Below are 21,209 nucleotides of genomic sequence, written 5' to 3' on the forward strand. Positions count from 1 at the left end.
TCCTGCAGCAAGTAATTTCTGAACAAAGACATGTTTTAAGTGATTTTTATTAAATGCTTTCAAAAAAAGATGCTTTTCACATTATGAACTATAATGACTTTAAAAGGCAAGTAGAACTGTAGGCATTTATAAATATATATTTAACTTCTGGCAGCTACTAAAAGATTAGAAAAGCACCACAGTCATAACATTTTGTTCATTTATATAAATATAAATGAGTTTTTCTAGGAATACAGAAGTACCCCACAGGTGCTGAAGACTGTTAGGAGCACTAGGAAACTCATGATGTTTTTAGGTGACTTTAAAACCTACTGGTTTTGTTATTTTAACATATAGATACATTGTTTCTGACTAACAAAGATGACTGATTTCATGCATTGTAAGAGCACAGAAGCTCTTTAATAAAATAACTGAATTTGCTGGGTAAATTATTGGTCTGGAGGTATTTATCTCAGGTAGCTTCTGGAGTCTTTTGACCAAGGAGATGAATCATGTAGAGAGAAATGGTGTTTAGGCCTCAGCCCATGTGCAGCAGAATCAAAGTCTGCCAGTCTTGTAGGAGGGGTATCTAGAAAATCAAATCTTACACCAAAGACTTCATAGTATTCACACTCAGGGTGAATATTCTGATTATCAGATGCATAATGCTATTCCAAGTAAAGAGGAAAATGAACAACTTTATAGAAAAGGAAGGAAACTTCCTTCTAAAACCTGCAAAACACAAACTGAAACAAGATCAGAGTCATTGATCACAGGACCATGGGATATTCTTTGCCAAATCTTGTCTATGTGAGGAAAAAAAGGTCTTCTAGGTATTTGCAGTGATATAGTTGCTTACTCTGGAGGCAGTTTACACTCTTAAGATCATGGATCAGAGAACTCAAGAAGTTGTCAGGCCAGCTCTTTCCTCATGAGGTAAAGGTGCGAAGTGTTGGACTGGATTTTCTCCAATTAACTAATCCCTGCCTTGCTCATGAAATGAAACCATTGCAGCAGTACTCTGACACCCAGTTTCCTTCAAAATGAGCAGCATTTGCTGCCTTTCTGCAAAGACTGCATCTTTTCTTCTCAGCAAAACAACAGGTACTTTAGATAGCTAAAAGTTTGCAAACTTTAGAATGGGTCATTACACAGATTTCTTGTCACAGGAGAAGTTTGAATATTAAACAGTGAACTTTTACACTTTACAGCAAGTCCCTGTTCTAGATCAAGATGCTGGAATCACCCCTGCTCTGACTTTGCATGTGGGATACACTCTGTAATCACAAGGCTATAAATCTGCAAGGACTGGACTGCTGCAGAGGATGTTTATAAGCTCTTCAAAAGGGACAGGTGAGGAAGGAGAGCTGGGTGGCTCTGTAGATTAAGGAGAGTTTTGACTGGATAGAGCTTAAGGATAGTGAGAGTAATATTGAGTGTCCCTGGGTAAGAATCAGGGAGAAGTCCAGCAAGGCAGACATCCTAAGGGGAGTCTATTATAGACCACCCAACCAGGATGAAGAGGCAGATGAAACACTTTATAAACAGCTGGCTGAAGTTTTACTATCACTAGCCCTAGTTCTTTTGGGAGGTTGCAGAAGGTTCCTGGATTGTGTGGAAAATAACTTTCTGGCACAGCCTGGTAAGTGAACCTAACAATGGGTGGTGCTCTGCTAAACCAGAGAAGATGTCTGGTGACAAATGTGGTGGTTAGAGATGTCTTGGGCACAGTGGCTATGAAATGATGCTTTTTCATTTTCTGTGAAGTAAGGAAAGGGTCAACAAAACCTCTACCTTGGTCTTACAGAGGACAGATTTCAGCCTGTTCTGGACACTGGTTCTGAGATTCCCTAGTGAAACGGCCTTTAAAAACAAAGGGATCCAGGAAGGTTGGACATAAGAAAAACATTGTAGAGGTGCAGGAGCAAGCCGTCTCTATGTGCCAAAAGGCAAGCTCTCAGGGAAGACTGGCCTGCCTGAATAGGGAGCTTTTGCTGGAACTCAAGAAAAAAAAAGACAAAAGGGCAGGCAAGTAAGGAAGACTACAAGGATGTCATTAGGTCATGCAGAGAGGAAATTAAAAAGGTGAAAGCTCATCTGGAACTCATTAAGGGCCACTGCTGTGAAAGATTAAAAAAATTGTTTTTTTAAAATACATTAACAACAAAGTGATGGCCAAGAAAAATCTCCATCCTTTATTGTATGCAAAGTGGAATATTGTAATCAAGGATAAGGCTGAGGCACTTAATGCCTCCTTTTGCCTCAGTCTTCAACAGAAAGATGGGTTATCAGCCAGGTCCCTGAGCTGGTAGACAGAGACAGGAGCAGAACAGACTGCCTGTAATCCGGGAGGAAGTACTAAAGTGACCTGGTGTGCCACTTAGACACTCAGAAGTCTAAAGGGCTGGATGAAATCCACCTGAAGATACTGAAGGAGCTGACAGAAGAGCTTGCCAAGACACTCTCCATCCTTTGTCATCAGTCCTGGTTAACCAGGGAGGTTCCAGACGTTTGGAGGTTAACCAATGTGATGCCCAACTACAAGAGTCTGAAGGAGGATCCAGGGAACTACAGGCATGTCAGCCTGACCTTGGTGTCTGGGAAGGTTATGGAACAGATCTTGAATGCAATCACACCACACATGTAGGACAACTGGGGAGCAGGCCCAGTTTAGCACAGGCGTAGGAAAGGCAGGTCCTGCCGTACCAACCTGACCTCCTTTTATGACCAGGTGACCTGCCTAGTGGATGAAGAGAAGGCTGTGGGTTGACCTGGGCTACAGCAAAACCTTTGATACTGTCTTCCACAGCACTCTCCTGGAAAACCTGACAGCCCATGGCTTGGACAGGGCAGAACCCTTTGCTGGGTTAAGAATTGGCTGGATGGCTGGGCCCAGAGAGATGTGGTGAATGGTGCTGAGTCCAGTTGGTGGCCAGTCACTAGCAGGGTTCCTGAACATTCAGTATTTAGGCCAATCCTGTTTAATATCTTTATCAATGATTTGGATGAGGGGATTGACTGCACCATCTGTAAGTTTGCAGATGACACTAAACTGGGCAGCAGTGTTGATCTGCTGATCTGCAGAGGGACATGGACACGCTGGATAGAGGAAGCAAATTCAGCAATATGAGCTTCAACAAGCCAAGTACTGGGTCCTGCACTTGGGCCACAACAACTCCCTGCAGCACTACAGGCTGGGGACAGAGTGGCTGAAAAGCTCTCTGATGGGAAAGGACTTGGGAGATGCTGATTGACAGCAACTGAACATGACCCAGCAGAGTGCCCAGGTGGTCAAGAAGACCAACAGCATCCTGACCTGTATCAACAATAGTGTGGCCAGCAGGACCAGCGCAGTGATTGTCCTCTTGTACTTGGCACTAGTGAGGCTGCACCTTGAGTACTGTGTTCAGTTCTGGGCCTCTCACTTCAATAAAGACATTGAGATGCTGGAGAGAGTCCTGAGAAAGGCAATGGAGCTGATGAAAGGTCTAGAGAGTAAGTCATATGAGGAGCAGCTGAGGGAGCTGGGGTTGTTTAGCCTGGAGAAAAATGACTGACACTTCCTTTTACAATGCTAAGAACACCACTTGTACTGAAACCTGAACTCTGACATTAAGGAAATATAACTTCATGAAGTACCACACAAAAGCCTCATCTGACTCCATTAATAAATTAAAATGTGGGAAAAGCTTTATTTAATACACATTATAAACTGAAAGAATCAGCTGTTAGTAAATGTAATTTTAGAGATGTAATTTCCTAATTCTTAGTAATAATCACAGAGCTGTGAGACAGGGAACTTACATTGAGTCATTATCAAATTTCTTGTGATATGAAATAGAAACATACATTAAAATCTGATCCTTCTTTTAGACTTTAAGCTGTTGAGTGATAAACCTTTAGGACAAGACTTTTATATCAGCACTCCAGGTCTATTTATGCCCCCTCCACTGTAATTTCAATATGACTCACACTAATGTAATCCATGCAATGCTCTTGACTGCTATGATTCCTACAGGCCTGCAGGCAGATCAATGAAAATAAGGGCAGGTGATTATGTGAGATATTCCTAAACTGTGTCAGTATTAAGGCAATTAAAGCTGAAAACATGTCCCCTAAAGAGAAGGCTGCCTGAATAATGACATTATTCCTCTAAGCATAGTCCTTGCCAAGTTACTCCCATGCTCCTCTTTATAAAAACCCAGGATTATACATCAAAAGCTAATGGAATGCAAAGTAGTAAAATGACAGATTTATTATATAATTATTTATTATTTATTATATTGTAGCTTTATGCCTTTTTATAACTTTTATCTTTTTGTTTTCCTTGTGAGAGGAATTTTATGAACAAGACACCTACTAAGGTTGATAACTACAATGGAAATTCTGGGTGCTGCAAGAAATCATGTTAGCTGTTTGGTAGATGTTTGGCCATTTTTTCCTCAAATTTAAATTAATCTCAGCATCTCAGCAGATTGTTATGAGGCAATCAGAGATGTCTTTCTATAAAAGTAGCAAAACTAAATCTTGATAATCTCAGGTTCACAGCATATTTTTCATAGCAGTGAGAATAAAATGGTTCAAGCAGCTATGTTCTACCTTTCTTAACTTTGTCTTTCTCTTCCTGCCCTCAGCCACTGTCAGCAGTACTATGGACTGTGATACATTTGCCACATTCTTCAAAAGGAAGTTGCATTTCAGTAGTGCCTGAAATGGTGTCTGCATAAAGCACTGCAGTCCTTGCAGACAGTAAGACAATATAAATGCAATGCTAGTGATTAATGTAAAACTGTAATTAAGTACAAGTACCTGTGATTAAGGGGCTACAAATATGAGTCATAATGCTTTCTCTTCCCATAACTAACTAAATTGTTTCTAAATCTGCTCTGAATTTAGGATGAAATGACATGATTTAAGTAAGTTTTTCAGATTCAAAGTAGCATGCTGATAGAGTTCTCATTCTAACCTTTAGCAACTTAGACTTTTGTTTCAGAATAAATATGCATCTGTGAATGCCTGAAGATCTTTCTCAGTGTCACAGTGGCAGACTTCTGGGAAAAATCACTGCACTTGGATTACAAAGCTGGTCTAAACATAAACATTTCAGGGTCATGTTTGGGTAAGAAGAAAATACACAGTTTTACCACAGTGATACTGTGGTAATACTCCTTATGAATGTGGACAAGGAATATTTTTCCTTACCAGCTATGAAAGCGGCATTTGAAAGTGTATGAAATGTATTAAAAAATCATGGACCAGAGCAAGAAATTCTCAATCCCTTGAAAAAGATGGGGTAGTGTTCAGAAATCATATAAATAGACAGACTTGTACTGCTTGAAGCAGTAGCCTTGTAAAAACCAATTATCCTTTACAGGAGTCAAGCTTTGTCAACCAAAAAGCCTTTTTTTTTTTTCTTAAAACCACCTTCCTACATCTACCAGGCTTCACACAGAGAGAAAAAACACTGACAGTTTCACTAGAAGATTATGTTGCTGCTGCAGGCAACACTGGGCACCACTCTGGGCTCTGCATTCACATGACGTAAGTCAGAGGCAGCTTTGCTGAGCACAAATCGCTGTGGTTTCAGCGCCTTACGTAATGGCATCAAGCGACCTTCCCATCGCTACCTGCTCCCCTCACTCTGCTGAGCAGGAGCCCTCGTCACAGCAGCCACAGTGAGGTATTAATAGCCCACAGAAAATCCATAGAAAGGATCAGTGGAATGCAGAGAGATCCCAGCAGCTGCTGCCTTCCCCCCGCACCCCTCCCCTCTGTTTTCCCCCTTTTTTGTGCTTTTGTGTCTTTTTTCCTGTCTCTTTTCTCTCTTTTTTTCCTTTTTTTTTCCTTTGCTTCTTTTGGGAAAAGAAATGTGTAAATAAGAACAATTTACTGTAGAATTTGGGTTCCAAAATCAAGCACTCTACATCCAGAACACCTAGACTAAATTACCTGTATCAGATTCACCCTAAGCATGGTCCCCAGATAGGCACTTTCTTGTAAGAAGTGGCTCTTCTGCATCCTGTAGGATGGCTCTTGTGATGTTCAGGAGCAGTTGGGAAGTGCTGGGCATGTTCTAGGATATGATAACCCCTAGGAAGTCTACTAGTCTCTGGTCAGAGAAGATTTTTCTAACAATGCCACACCTCCCCTTCCTAGTATGCAGTGCACATTCAACACTATTACGCTTTAGAGTTCTTGTCAATATATATGCTTTCAGAAGGAAAAAAGTAGTTAAGAATATTTTTTTTCATAGTAGTGAGTCTGTCCATTCCAACAAAGAACAAAACCAAACAAACAAAAACAAAACTCCCAAGCCAAACCAAATCAACAAAGAAACAAACAACAACAAACAACAACAACAACAAAAAAAAAAAAGGAAAAAAAAACACGCTGGGGAATACTGTTAAAATTTAAAAGAAAACATAAAACCCCAGCAAATGAATTTTTAGCATAGAGTGGACCCCGCAAAACTTCACCTCCACATCAGAACAACTTGGAAAGCCATCACTATTACAATTAAGGGGTGTCATAAGGGAATCAATCAAGTAATCAAAGAGATTAGGAATATGAATACAATTCTGCCTACATGGTAATTTAGAGAAGAATTTGAGGCAGCAGTGGGGGAATTTACCCTCTTACAGGATAGAAAGTCCAGGAAGGAATGGAGAGATTATTAAGTGAAAGAATGAAGCAGGTTTTCTACATGTCATTAAATGTTAAGCTTTAACTTTCCAGCACTTTACCTCATCTAATTTCTGCCCAAACAACCACGCAATCACTGCCAGATAATTTCAATGCAATTATTTGTCTTGTGAGCAGATTTTACATTATAAAAAGATGCCAGTAAAGACACCAACAGAAAGAGATGAGGGCTGACTTACATAGCCACACTTCTGTGACCTGAAGTTGAGTCGCATTAATAAATATTTAGACATTTAATGGAAGGTAGCTTAATGTCTAGTAATTGACAGAAAAACTTGACCATCAGATAAATTGGAACCCTTTACCTGTACAAAAGGTGTAACATGTTTTGCCAGTTTTCTCTGTTGTGAGGCGAATTAATACTCAGAAGGATTTTTCTATCAGTTTCAATCCAGAACATACTTCACCAAGACTTACTGTAGATAACTAGCTATGAAGAAAGTGAATATTCTGTGAACAGAGATTTTTCACAAAGTTTAATCTGAAATAACAGAGCCATCTGTCTTGGTTTGGAAAGACAGGAGTCTGCTAAGGAAGGCAAGAGCCTCCCCTGAAATGGAGAATGTAAACCCTCCCCACCTCTCCAAATTGCTATAATTTTAAATTAAGGGGCTCTCAGGCAAAAAATATGGGAGCAGGAAACAACAATTCTTTAATAGGGAAGAAAACAAAGAATAAAATAAACAATGCATTCCACTAGAACAACACTGACAGAGTAATAACCCAATCTGACACCTTGTCAGCCAGAGTGTTGGTGGTAGTCCGATTGAAAATGTGGCTGCAGTCCTCTGAAGTATCAGGTGTGGTTCTGTTGGAGCAAGGGTAATCTGTAGAGAAGGATGTATTCTTCCTCTGAAGATCCAGTGGAGGAAGAGGCAGCTGCTGTTCCTCTGGGGGATCTCGTGGAGAAAAGCCTAGCTGGTGTTCCCGAATCTCAGAGTATATCTGGGTAGCAATGCTTGGCTCCTCCCTCTGGGCGGAGCATCTCACAATGGGATGTTATAGTTCTTATCAGTCATGCACTGATATTCAATAGTCTGTTATCAGCAGAGGTCCCCTCCCGAGGGAGGTGTGAATGTGGTCACTCAAAGAGAGAGATAAGGCAAACTGCTCACTTGACAAGGTAATCTGCCATACAGATGGTAATGGAAAACATCTTGCATGCAATCTTCAACACCATCCTAAACATTCACCTTCAAGAAACTTATTATCTGAGGAATTTTCTTCCCTTTTCACCCCATCATTCCAAATCACAAAACTGGAAACTCATACACAGCTTTCAAACAGTTAAAGAACCTTAGCAATAGCTGTGGTACGAAAGGTAATAAACATTCAACTCTTCAGAGTTCACTTTTTAACTCGCCTAATTTACAGGAAATAGATATTCCTCAAGGGAGTCACAAGATGCCCACGTCAGGAGAATACATTGTATCCTATACACAGCTAGGGATAGGGCAGGAGAAACTCTATCTTGCCCCTTGCTCGCCAACAGCACTGGCATTTCTTCCAAGCTTGCAGGACCTAGGTCTCCTTTTGCAGTCAGAGTTCCTCCTTTCTCTTTTTGCAAAGTACTGTAGTGTACATAGATCAGATATAAATATGCTGCTACATATCAAGGAAATTACAGTTTTAAAAAGACCCCTTAAGCCCAAGGATAGAACAACTTTGGTTAAGTGAGAGAGACATGATTGATATGGTACTGTCCTGAAGTACCAATTCCCACTGCTTTATTACTGTGTGCTATAATCATTTCCCATTGGATTCAGTGCTTGATCTTTGTATGCTGCACAGAGGTCATTACAGTGACATATACAAATCTTAACTGTGAGGTGAGAGCTGAGTAATTCAGGGATGACATTCTTTTGAGAACAACAAATCTGTTCAGTCCTCCAATATAATGTGGTTTAGTAATCTACAAAAAACCGAGAAAAGAGTCCATAATGAAGGATAATCAGGATTCCCCTATTCAGTGCTGGATACTATTTTCTTTCCTCTCTACAAGGTTTGCACTTTTGAAGTCCATTTTTATTTAAATCGACCTTTTAGTCAGTAAATGGAGCTTCCATGTGATTAAAACCCATTATAATAAAGGACTTCCTTACTTAGAACAATTTCCAATGCCTTTCTACAAGCATGTCTAATGTTGGCCTTTAAAATATAATTATTATACCTCATTTTATTAGAATTGCTGTGCCAGTGGGGAACTGAATTGTATTTTACATTAAAATTCCCCATAGACTTAAAAAGATAAATTCTGGTTGAAAAGTCTATTTTATCATCAATGAGTATGACAACAAAAACTTAATTCCTACAGTTTGGGTTGTGTATATCAATATATTAGTCCTGGAAAGTTTTGGTGCTTTTGTTTCCTTGTTTGGTTTTGCCTATTTTAAAACTGTAAATTGAGACAGGTTACCCTTGAGAAATATGATGAAAGACTTTGAAAGAAATTCTAGAATTTCTTTCTTGTTCAGACTAGTCCAAATTGATGAGCTTTTCACATGTAGAGGGAGAAAACAGATACAGGAGAATGTTACTGGAAAACTGAAAACACATCTGGACATACAGTGAGACCTCTATTATGTCTTCTCAACATTTACTGAGTAATTTACAGGACTGTTCTTGTAGACCCCAGGTTAGAAGGGTCTTCTGATACAACTGTAGTGGTTGAGCTGGTATCAGAACAGCGTATCTTAATCTTCTTTATTTTTTCTTCAGATAATCACTTCCCAGATAATAATATAGTCTCTGATGGGAAGATGTAAGTCAAATGTACTCTTGAAAAGGAAATTTTGTTGTCTTGAAGCATCTGCTCAGTTGTTTTTCTTTCTTGAAAAATAAGAGGGCTTTTTGTAAATAAACATATTTTCCACAACTATGCTCAACCAGTGTTCACTGCTCTGGTCAGCCCCTCTGCAACAAGCTGTTCTGCTGACTCACCGTGTGCCTGGGCAAGGTGAGTCCCCTCAGTGCCAGCTCAGGAAAAGGCTGAGTATGGAAATGGAAATTTACTCACTGTCACTGATTATGGAATCTGTGGGAAGGAGGATGCTGTCAGGAAGAAAATTTATGAGCAGCTGAGCTTAGCTGGAAGCCCTCGCTGAAGGTTACCTGCATCTTAGTTATATTTAATAAAGCACAGGGGAGCACAAATCCAGACATATATTGAAAGCCTTCATGCACAATGGTATACCAGTGACTCACAGGGTGAAATATTCACACTGATTTTTGTCAAGAACATAAGAGCATTTTCTTCCTGAAAAAAGATACTGGCTCTACTGCTTGCAATATGTAGCATTCAATTGATACTCATCTGTAAACTGAGGCCTTGGTTTTCTTATAAAATAAATCCCCTGATTCTGCCATTGGAAAGACCAGATTGCTGCAGAAAATTACAACTGAAAGTATATATTTTTCTTTTTAATTGCTTATAAATTGATATTTCAATTATCCTGTTGTCAAATGTCCAAAGTTGTTGTTTGACTTAGAGGATTAGAAGCTGTTGCAGCAAAGGAAGGAGGCAGATATAACAGCTAAATGGATACCAGATGGCTGATCAAAAAGCATACATGCAAGTGTGCACAGAGACACCAGACTTGGGTGGGTTTTTGTAACTTTGCTAGAGCTGAAGCTCCATCCTGACTAATGAAATCCCTCTCCAGCTCTGGTGGGCTCGCTACGTGGCTACACAGCTCTCCAAAACATAGTTTTGGTCTCGCTGCACTGAGTTTACTACACAGGCACACTTGGTTACACACTTGGTTAAATGCTAGCAATAGAAGTACTTATAGAAAGAGTGGCAAGTGTAAAAATAAAGGCAACTGTAACCAGATACAAAAAGTCCTTTGGGAATTAACATTTTCTGTTACAACAGGCTTTAAGGAAACTATGATGACTGGGGTTTTAGCAAAGTAACCTTTGCTAACTCAGAAGATTATATTTCAAGGAGCCCTTAAGGATACAGCACACCAATTGCTCCTATGAATCACGACTTTATTTGTTAGAAGTCTTATTGATGACAAACAGGTAGTATACAAGGTTACATCAGGATTTTCTGTCCTCTTATAAATACTCCTATGCAAGAGTGAAATACTGCATCAAGCTCCTAAAGTATAACATGTGAGAGAAAAGTGAAACTAGTCAGCATTTCTCAGAGAAAGCAACTGTCACCCTCCCAAATTAAACATGCATACAGATATCAATCAGTGATGGGCAGGGATGTATAGTTCTGCTCTCTGCCCCTTTCTCTCCATCTACAGCTCCACTAACAGTTTCCCTTGAAACACTGCCTTTAGGTTTTGCTATAGATGAACAATGAGATGGTTGGCTCTCGCAATTAAGAAATAGATATTATGTGTACATTAAGAGAAGTTTTGTAGATGTATAGTGATGCTATTGTAATATGTCCTCCCATAGTCCTCTTTCCCCTCCCCCTTGTAACAGCCTTGGTAGTCAGGGCATTTGGGGAGGGCCAGCTTGTTACCAGGAGGCGCAGCATAACAGCGCCTAGCCTCCAATCAAGACGTAAGAAAGTATCTCTAGCAATGGACAGCAGAGAAGGACTTGACTGACAAAACTTTGGGAGGGGCTAAGGGTATAAAAGGCAGAGCATCCATTTTCTAAATGAGCATGTGGCTGCTGGTCACAGAGACTTCTGGTGCTGTGATTTTTCCTTATTCAGTCTTTTGTTGTATTTTTGTTAAGGTTTAATAAACCTTAAAAAAACCTTTGGAGTTTTAAAAGTGAGTGTTGTTTCTCACACGTTTTCACTTTTATTTTTTGTTTGACCCTTTTATTTTGTAGCAGTGTTTCCAAGATTTCTGTTTTCATGCTCTGTCCTTAGTCCAACTCTTCTTCCTTTCTCTCCAAAGAAGTAGTTTCTCAGCTTCTTTTCCTTTTACCTACTTTGAATCACCTCTTCTTTTAGGATAAGTGCTCTCGACCTCCAACTAAAAATATCTACTGCACAATCTATCTTGGTACTACTTCTTAGATCCATTGTTTCAATTAAACAAAAGCACCTCTCATGACCAGAGACATAACTGTTTAGCTCTTAATAACACATCCAGCTCAATAAGCATCTCTTTCCAGTTTAATTACAGTAGCTTTTTCCCACTGGTAATTTATTCTTAATAAATATTTAAAAGCTGCATGACTAGCTAAACTATTTATTTTTAAAATTGATTTTAAAAAAAATTATTGTCTGTTTATAGCAAGCAAGGGACCATGGAATAGAACAGAGAGATATTCAATTTGGAGGTTAGCAAACTTGAATGAAAAATAACTGAAGATCTTTTTTAAAAGTGCACTAGAGCAATAACTACCTTACAATCTGTTCTAAAACACAAAAGATTAAAAAATTTAGATTAAATTCAGAAATATACATTATTTCCACATGATAATTCCTTCAGCTGTAACTAGACATGTGCTCACACTTTGATGTCATCTCCTCCTCCCTGTGCAATCACAGCATCCCCAGCCAGCCTCTCATGACTGAGAATCACTCCCATAGTGATGCAAGAGTTAAACAGTTTCATATTACTAAGGCCTCTCTTGGGAATAAGTCACAGGAGGCTTGCATCTTTTCAGGAATAGCCTGCTACTGTTTGATCCAGTTAACTTTAAGGAGCAAATCTGGCTTTAGTGCTTTTCTTGCTGTGCATCTCTCACCACACAGTGGAACAACAAAGACGTTTTTGGGAAGGACAGTGAAAACAACTCTAAAAGAAAAAGCTTCAGCACCAATCCACCCCTAGCAATGATCAACACATTTGATTCTTAATAGAATCAAATAATAACTGCCTGATCTGGGAATTGCATTGCAAACTGTGGTGAGAACTTTATCTAAGAATGTCTTTGCATTATTTTTAATTTCCTGCACCATTCCTTCCCCCCCCCCCTTTGAAGTAGAGACTATGAATACAAGAATTAGAGCTTCAGGCTCTTTATCTGAACTTATCAGGTCTCAGAATGACCAAGGCACAAGGCTTTCAAATCCTTGGTAGCAATATACAGCTTCTATTCCTCATAAACATGTTATGAAGCACTAATTGCTAATTAATCACATGAGATGTTTATTAGCAGTGTATAAATCAGTCAGGAGGAGTTTAGAAAAAGTAAATAATTATAAATTTTTTAAAATATTTCATTTAACTTATGTAAGTTTCCTGGCTTATCTCAACATTTTACTATCTCACTGCGACATAGCCTAAGTTGCTTCTCAAAAAGCATTTATCCTTTAAATACAACCTCAAACCCAAGTAAACACAGAGGAATATTTAAACCTATTTAAAACAGAATTAAAAAATACTGCTATTTGTTATATACATTAGCCTCCCACACACTATATTTTTATAAATGTTTTTCATATAATGACATTTAGGGTGCAAGTGAGCAGTCTTTTCTGAGAAATGCAGGTATGGTTTCCTGGCAAGTTTTCTTCCTTCATGAAAGCTAAAATTTAACAACAAACCCAACAGGAACACAGCATGGTGAGAGGAGATGTGCAGGGCAATGCACATCTGTTGTAGGTAACCCAAAATGTTTTATTCCATATCTATCTGTGCCCAAAAATCGTTACTGTCTTTTTAATATCCTGTTGCTGAAAAACGAAAACGGGGCGGGGGAGGGGGGGCGGGGGAGGGGTGTTCCACGCTCTCTTAAAGTGGAGGCACCCGGGCAGAATCTCTGCCAAGTCCTAGCCAGTCCTAGCCCCCAGCTGAGCTCCAGCCACTAGAAAGTGCCAGTCGCATTTGCTGGTGGAATTGCCGCTGCTGGTGGTCACCTGCAAAGGTCGCAATCTTGGAAGGGAGGGATACTCCAGCATTTTAAGTTTCTTTTCATTCCTGCGGTGTTTGGTAGATTTAAATTTAGCAGTTTTGAATCCAGCAATTATTTACTGTAATTTTTTTGCTTGCTGCTGTTTCTGCTGCTTAAAGTGTTACTCTTTTCATTTCTATCTACTGGGATTTTGTTTCCCCTTATTGGTGGAAAGGGATTGGTTTGAAAAACTGGGGGAGAACTCATTGTAGAGTGTTTGTTCCCTTTGGACTCTCTTAAACCAAGACAACATCAGAATCCAAAGTTTTGACACAGCATAGAAGAGAGGGTACGGAAGACAGACTTGTGACTCAAATTTATATACTTTCAGATAATAGTTTTGCCTTCTAGGAATTTATGGATGATGTGAGCCAACAGTCTAAAAATGTAAGCCTTTTCTCATCAGTGGCGGATTATACTGAGCAGAATACATGAGCAGCTGTGTAACTCCACTCTGATGTACTTCAGCAAACCTAGAGACCCAGTAGCATGGGGTCTCATCACCATAGCACAGCAGGTTCCCAGACACTGGTAAAGAGAGCTGGATACCACCATGCAATGCTGCAGAGCACACAGCAGATATGCCCAAATGGCCCAGTTAACATGCTCTCCCAGTGCAGATGGTACCTCCAAAGAAACCTAGAGATAAAATCACTGCTTTATCTTAAAACTCACTGAACAATGTGTTAAGAGCCTTAGGAAAAACAATCAAACAGAAATGCAATCCCAAAGAGGTATTAGGAACACATTCCTGAAATAGCAGGCTTGGACTCCAGTGTTTGGTAGACACACACGAGCAAGGACCACTTTGGATATGTGAGGATATTGAAGAAAGACTGCCATGAAATTATCTCAATACAATTTTACAAATTGTATTTCCAGCCTACTAGAAATGTTTTGACACATACAGAACCCTGGATGTTTTTAAGCTTCAGGAAAAAAACTGAAGACAAGGTGCCAGATAATTCAACTTCAGGATGCCAGGTGGAAAGAACACACAAAATGAGGAGATAGATTGTAGGAGGTGATACTTTCCTCTTCTGTTCAACTCCACCAGCTTTAGTCTTTGCGTTTTACACCTCTGATTTCAGGCGCAGGAAAACCACATTGCTCTAGACACAGCCATACTGCTCAGTCAGCATTCACTGGAGGCTCAGTGCTGATTCAAGAGTGCGTATCTGTACATTAAATGCATCCCACCAATGAATTGTTATTCCTCCTTATTTTCTATTGGAGTCTGAATAATTTTGTTTAAAAACATAAAGAAAATCCACATGAATCAAATCAATAAAGACCTGGGCATTTGAAGAGAGGCATACAAAATTCTTCAAACTAGTGGAAAATGAAATAACAAATATCATTACAGATAGTTGTTTCAAGATTACAAGATTTTACTCATATGAACTCTTTCAGTTTGGCTCACTTCCCTTTGACATTTACAAGAAGGGGGAGAAAGTGGTAAGTACTGTAAACTACAGTGAAAATTAACACTTTCAATTATATTTCACTTCAGAAAACACATATACAGTAACATAAGACTCACAGTGGTTTTATACAAACCACTGCTCAAGGCATAGTTGTTCCAGTTATGTTTACTATTTCCACCTGACTTCTGTCACGGCACTTTTATTCAACTCCTTTTCCCATTCAGGAGGAGGTCAACAGGGTTACAGGAATGCTGGAAAAATATAAGTACAAAGGAGCTGTGAAAAAAACTTCATTTGTAAGGGGCCTGAGTTAGCACGACCATACTGGGGTCAGCAAGCAAGCACACCTAGTCCTTAAGTAAGCTGGTACTGAGAAAACGTGTTAGTTTAATGTCTGGAGTATGTTTTCTACTTAAGATCATAGCCATTTAACAGCTTTCAACATGGGGTTATCAGCTGGATAGGGTGGTCCTCCATAACCACATCACACCAGTGTGCTTTAGTGGAGCAGCATAGATGCGTCAGAGTAACATGAGACTCGTTACGGGCATGTATTTAGTATTCCATCACATGCTTTTCCTCAGCTTATTCCATGGTATTTCCGTGGTCTTTACAACCAAGACAGTATTTATTCAATAAATACCTCACTCTGGCTGCGTCTATAGCTTAGGCATTTAAGTGGGCATCCTGTTACTGATGCCCACACACTTCTCTCAGGGAATTACACATTCACTGAAATGAAAAGATGTTCCCTGGATTCCGACATCATAATCAAAGACTGAGAGCAAAGCCGTGAGCAATCAACACATAAAATCATTCCAGACTTGGCAGAAGACAATAGTGCTCAATTCAACAAATAATTCATGCTCAAAATAAATAATTAAGGGCTATACTGTGCTTTGAGACAGAGTCCTATCCTTGGAGTAGCTCACAGATACACCACCAAGCCTGGCACCTTCTGCAGCCTCCAAGGACTGTCCGAGTAGGGCAAGCTGCTGATACCAGGCTCGAAGAAGTCCTTTTCTCCTCATTATTGGTGTGAAAACCAGAATCTCACCCACAGTGCAGACACTGCAAACAAACAGCCATTAGAAGTGTTACACTGTTCTGTGAATAAGCAACCAAGATTGCAAACTACTGAGGCTGGTTGTAACTGAAGATAGCGCTTCTAGAAAATGACATCTTAAGGTTGGAAATTTCCATTTGGATCCTCCCACTTCCACCCCTGAATAAACCTTGACAACATTATTCTGCCATGTCACAACAGATCAAGGTGTATTACATGTTCTCTAGCTTTGTATGTGACAAGTAGTGAGAGATACTAATATTGCCCAACTGAGCAAAATTTAGGGAGAAATGAGTGTTATTTAATATAGTGTTATTTAATAAGTGTTACAGTCTGTCTCTAAATGACAAAAGTATCATAAATGACAGGGTATGTTATACTGTTGTTTTATCCCTCTCCCCTCTATGGGAGCAAGGGAAGATATAGCCTCCTTGTGGATGCTCAAAAATCCAGTCTAGCAAGAACCAACATTGCATCCAAGGAAGAAAATAATTCAGCAAAAGTCAAAGAACTTGAAAAATATTTAAAAATGTTTCCCTTCAGACATTAGCAATTCCAGTGGCTCAAATTTTGCCTAAAAGTAACAAAAATTTAATTGTGTTCATAAACGAATTCGTGCCAGCATTCAGATTCAAGATTGTGCAAAATAAATATTTATAAACTGGCTTTTGAAACTTGCAATATTATAAAACAGACCTTAATTAGCAAACCATGACAGTGGTTTGGAGAATGAAAAATCTGAAGTTTAAGAAGATAGAGAAATCCACTTTTCATTATTATGGAATTTTCTCTATTTTCTATATTAAATCCACCAAACGTACAGAATGGTTCATGCTATGAATGAACTCCATTTTTATTTTAGTCTCAAACTGATGAGATTTAATTCCTTCCCATTTAAAATCACCACAGTGAATACAATCCTTAAGCCACAACTTATGGACCAAAATTTCAACTTTCTGTGAAGATTAAATTTTACGTATAGAGTTCCCATGGGTTGAATGGATACTGAGCTGTCTTCTGACAGACTCATTAGCTTGTATAAAGTGTACAATCAAGGTGTCAAACTTTGGGGAGGACAGGTCTGTCATTTTTATTCTGGTTTAAAAATTGCTTCTGTAAGAAAACCAGAAGACTTCCGAGAAAACACCATAACCAGAAATACTCTTTATTAAATGAAAATAGTCTGAATCTTATTGTGACAGGAGACACATATTTTACAGTGCTCCTAAGGGAGTGAAGAGCATGTGCAACTGTGCCTCTTAGAAACAGCAAAGAATCAACACTCAACATAGAAAAGCTCCCTTACCAATATCCCTATTGCTTCAATTAATAGATATTACATTAGGTTACATTAGGTTGGAGACAGACAGGACTCACCTGTAGTCACTGACAAACAGCCTGGTTTACTGTTTCAAACCTCTTTTATAGGGGGTTCTAAATTCCCGTGTGTGGACAACTGATTGGCTGGGGTCTCTGCACTGCCCAGCTCTCCGCCTGTATTCAGGTTTGAATGGGATTGGCTGAGTTCAAATCTATCCTATCATTGCTCACCCTGGGACTTGTTTTCTTCTGAACTAGGTGAGCCAAACTGGATTTCTGTTTAGGGTCAGATTTATCTATTTATAAGCCAGCTGTGTTATGACATACAGAGCAATTCCTTTTTCAGTCAAGGTCTTTTGTTCAAGTGGACTCACTGGACTCCTGTGTGGTGCAAATGAAGGTTTTCTTGCAGGCTGAACTTTGGCATAATCCATCACAACACAGACCAATGAATTGGAACAAGAGACACAAGCCCACCGGGAAGGAAGCTTCAGTATTTCTGGTGACTGTGAGACCCCAGAGGTCCAATAACTTCACCAAGAAAATATTTTCACATGCATTAAAAGCTACGATGCAGCTTTGATCCTAACTACATGAGGATGCATTTCTTCAGGCTTTGCTATTACCACATCACACACTACTAAGCAATAATTAATACAAAATTTGATTTTTCTCCTTTGGCTATATGCAAGTATAAATATACATATGTATATATATATGTGTGTGTGTGTGTTTATGTTTATGTGTATATAAACATCTGAGGTACATGTAGAACTAGGGAGCCACTGGTGCAAGGCTACCATCTGTGGCATTATGACAGAACACACTTCTGTTCCTGAACTAAATGGTTTGTTTTGTCCTACTGATACCATTTTGCTTTTTACCTGCTTGGTCAAAAGCTGTATTTTCAGGCAATTTTCCCTTCCCAGGGAAAACTACTTATATTTTAATGAAACTTTCAGACATTGTATCCGGTAGTGCATAGCTCACTTTTATTTCATGTCATCTAGGTGGCTTAGAGTTTGCCCGTATGTTGCTTTGAAGAAAATAAAATAGCAGGCTGCCAGAGCACATTTATCTTACCTACGACTTTGCTTCACAACACCTTTTCCAACAGAGAACAATACTGATATTTCAAGAAAAGTAATGAAATAAGTAAAAAAAAATTTCTTAAATAAAACATACAATCACAGAGAATTCAAAGATTTTGACCCACTTCCCAAATCTTGTCCTGAACTGAGGCAGAGTCCAGTGGTATCTGCCATCCCTCATGTATGTCCACTAGCCTGATTTTCTTGCCACTGGCAAATATGAAGAATCTGATTTTTGCTGCTAATATGCTTTTTATACTTTATATTATGTAGTAGGTTACAGCATTTAGAGAGGCTCACTTTGGAAGAGGTTCTGATCTACCTTCCTATATGGGAGCTTGATCCATCCTGACAGACTGTAGAGAAAGGTTTGGTCTTCTAAATTAAATAGTATAAAGGTGTGAAAAGATTTATATTTAAATTACCCTTATTGCTCTCTGAGTTTTCCCGTCAGTTAAAGATTAATTTGTACCTCAAAATCATATGGAATTATAGACCTCAACACATAATTTTTTCCATACTTCTGCACTGAAACAGGAAACACGTATCCATACCAACTCTGACACCTTGGCCAGGCTTGTTCTATAAAACACAAGTAAATAAAAGACAATCTAAAGATTTCATTACTCAGTAGCCCATTTCAGTGCTTTGTTATCATTAAAGGCAACATTTTTTTCTAATAAGCATCCCAAATCTTTCTTCATAGTAAGCTGTTTACACCTTGTCCTACAGCCAGATGAAGACAGTTGATCACCATCATCTGTAAAAGCAAGCAAAAGCAAGGATTTTCACACTTGAGACTTACCATATCTGCACTTGGTATTTGCCGGTCTAAGACAACTCAATATCCTCAGCCCTTTACTAGGTATCATTTTTCTCTCTGAACTTTTGTGTACGTCTTCTGTGTATTTTCAAAGAATTCTTGCCAAAAGCTATACAAAGGACAACAGCTGATAGGTCAATATCTCTGCCTTGAGTAATTTATCTCCTATATTTCCACAAACATTTCTCCACTAGCTCTTGGACATGACAAAGTGAAATTCTTCCTTGGCATCACCTTGTACTGTTGTTGGCTTGGTTCATTTTTACTGAATTTGACTTTGTTGGTTCTGTTTGCAAGATTACTTTGGATTCTCATCCCATCCTCCATTCTGCCTTGGGAAACCTGCAGCAGTGAGAAGTCAGTCAAACAGATTGCTTATTCCATCAAGGACTGATAGCTGCAGGGCCAAGCTGGCATGATGTTGGAGATATCAGCCAGATGTTAGCCAGCGACAGATCTATCTGCATGTTTGCACCAAGCACTTCTTTACACAGATGTCCTCTTTGATTCTGCTCACTCTCCCCTCCTTAAAACAATGGTTTTCTGATATCCCTGAGTTTACTCTCCTCCCTATAATGCAGCTGATGTTTTCTTTACAGTTCAGTAACCAACACTCATTCTTTTAGGCCTCCATTTCACAGGTACAGGATGTAAATATTGTTTCTTTCATTGAGCTTTTGTATTCACAACAAACACAAATTTTTGGTCAGTTGTTCTAAGATGTGTTCAGTAACTTCTATACATAGGTGGTTTTCAAAGACACTGAAGCAATATTCAGACTCTGTTCTCCTATGCCACCCCACCTATCCCTTGTAACTCATAACTTGAGTCAATTTAAAGTCATCTTCTGAGTATTCATGCCAAAAGTGCTCTAGAAGAAACATGTGTATTTGCCCAAGATACTATATACCATATCTAAGCTATATGCCATCCAGCCCAGCATACATTAGAACCTTTGTTTGATTCATAATGTTGCAACTCAGCATTTGGTTAATCTTTTTTTTTTTCCCTGCTTGAAACTCCCTATTCTTCATATCTACATTTTTTATTAACTTCCCTCAAAGTTGCACCTGGATTCCTCTATAGTGCAGCTGTGATGGGCAAGCCTCCTGCCTGAACACTACTCAGAACCCTTTCCTAAGCCAAGCACTCTGAAGTTTCATTGGAAGTGTCAGACAACAGTAAAGACCAAGGAGCAAACCAAATTGCAAAGTAAACATAGCAATTTTTTTTTTAATGTAAGACAAATAATCATTAAAGGAAGAATGGCAGACCTTGTTTCACAAAATTACATAAGACAGCAAAGAAAGGAGAGCTACCTATATTTTGAAGTAGGCCTTTGTTGAGCTTTAACTGCTTACCTAACAGTATCTCTTACTTGAAAAGAGATTTTTTTTTACCTGAAACTTTCTGACTTAAAAGGGGAAAATAATGTTTTTGTTAGTTTTGAAAATAGATGTTATTCTGGACTTAAATAAATTATGCTGCTGAAGTATTTTGTTTAATGCATAGAAGTCAAATGGAAGATTAACTTCCAGTAGAAATGCTTAATTAAAGTTAGAAAAATTAAATACCTAACTTCATGTTGGAGACTCAGGCTTTTTAAATAAGGGTTAGGCTCAGGCTCAGAGAACAGTGAGAAGTAAAATTAGTTTGTTGATTTTGCTGTGAATTAATAGTATAATGAATATAATTTCAGGACAGGATGAAATTAACTGAAAAAAATATTCTCAATGCTTTATGCATCAAGGGGACCTTTTCAGTTTAAAACACAGATTGTTCTCAACTTAGAAAAGAGTTTCAGTGGGAAAAGGTGTACCACCCATAATAATTTTGTACTCCTCACAACATATACCACAAGAACTACTTGTAGAATATTCAATTTACTTTGTCACTGTGCTGTGATTTGAAATTGCAATTAAAAATAAAAAATTTTTGCACATCTCAAAACATGACCTGCAGAACGCTAGAAAAATAGGAAT

This window comes from Geospiza fortis, unplaced genomic scaffold (assembly GCF_000277835.1).
Source record: "Geospiza fortis unplaced genomic scaffold, GeoFor_1.0 scaffold265, whole genome shotgun sequence".
Taxonomy (NCBI): Eukaryota; Metazoa; Chordata; class Aves; order Passeriformes; family Thraupidae; genus Geospiza; species Geospiza fortis.